Here is a 1,759-nt window from a genome sequence, read left to right on the forward strand (position 1 = left end):
GATCCGGCCACTGTACTCCGGCCTGGGCGACAGAGCAAGACTCCGTCTCAAAAAAAAAAAAAAAATAAAAAAATTAGCTGGACATGGTGGTGCATGCCTATAATCCCAGTTACTCGAGAGGCTGAAGCATGAGAATCGCTTGAACCCAGGAGCCAGAGGTTGCAGTGAGCCAAGTTCATGCCATTGCACTCCAGCCTCGGCGACAGAGCAAGACTCTGTCTCAAGAAAAAAAAAAATTGTGATGATGGTTGCCCAATTCTGTGACTAAACTAAAAACCACTGAAGTGTACACTTTTCATTGAGTTAATTTTATGTAGGTTAATTAGATCTAAACAAAACTTTTTTTTTTAAGGTTAAGGCTTTACAAAAGAAACAAAACCAAAACAAAAAAAGGGATAAAAATATGGGCTCTAATCATGTGGCAATCTTTAGACAGTTAATTTCTTAATGGCATGAAAAAGAAGGAAATTGACAAAGAGCCAACAAAATCTTGAGATAATTTTCTAGGAATCTGGGGTTCCCACCATAAAATCTCCTCAAACTCCTTAGCATATACAGTTCCGAGGCTTCGAGAAATTTCAGAAAATTCTTCCAATGAACCTACAGCATTGAATGCCAAAATACCCACGTTTGTTTGTTTGTTCATTTTGAGACAGGGTCTTGTTCTCTTGCCCAGGCTGGAGTGCAGTGGCACAATCATAGCTCAGTGAAGCCTCAACCTCTCAGGTTCAAGCAATCCTCCTGTCTCAGCCTCCCAAGTAGCTAGGACTACAGATGCATACCACCACTTCCAGCTAATGTCTTTATTTTATGCTTTGTAGAAACAGTATCCATTGCCCAGGCTGGTCTCAAACTCCCAGGCTCAAGCAATCCTCCCACCTCAGCCTCCCAAAATGCTGGGATTACAGGTGTAAGCCATCACATCAGGCCCCCACTTTTAATAATAAGTCAGTAGTCCCTTGTCCCATACTTGCAAATTTTTCTTTAACATTGAGATGGTTTCAAAATTTAAAAATAAGGCAGAGCATGGTGGCTCATGCCTGTAATCTCAGCACTGAAGGAAGCTGAGGCCGGAGGACCACTTGAGGTCAAGAGTTCAAGACCAATCTGGCCAACATGGTGAAACTCTGTCTTACTACAAATTCAAAAATGAGCCAGACATGGTGGCAGGGACCTGTAATCCCAGCTACTCGGGAGGTTAAGGCAGGAGAATCGCTTGAACCCGGGAGGGGGAGGTTGCAGTGAGCCGAGATCGGGCCACTGCACTCCAGCATCGATGATAGAGTGAAACTCTATCTAAAGTAATAATAATAATAATAATAATAATAATAATAATAAATTAAGTGACATTCCTTATCAAAAAAAGAATCAAGGTGGTAATAGAGAAAGATCGACAAGAAGGACAGAACCTCTTGAGCCAGCTCCCATTGGGGTTCCTGAGACCTTTCACAAACATGTGTGGGAAATGGTCAAGATTGAGAAGAAATCCTTTCAAGTTTACTGTGACAGGAACAGAGTGGAGAGTATTGCCTAGGCTTACTAATGAGCTCCTTAAGGGCAGCAGAATTGATTCAGGGCCGTATGGGGATGCCACTGTGAAAGGGATCAAAGGTAAAGTCTGGTTCAAAGTTGGAATGTGTGATTTTTAAAAATGTATAATGTGCCGGGCGCAGTGGCTCACGCCTGTAATCCCAGCACTTTGGGAGGCCAAGGCGGGCGGATCATGAGGTCAGGAGATCGAGACCATCCTGGCTAACAC

The sequence above is a fragment of the Colobus angolensis genome, unplaced genomic scaffold, assembly GCF_000951035.1.
Source record: "Colobus angolensis palliatus isolate OR3802 unplaced genomic scaffold, Cang.pa_1.0 Scaffold122, whole genome shotgun sequence".
In the NCBI taxonomy this organism is placed as follows: domain Eukaryota; kingdom Metazoa; phylum Chordata; class Mammalia; order Primates; family Cercopithecidae; genus Colobus; species Colobus angolensis.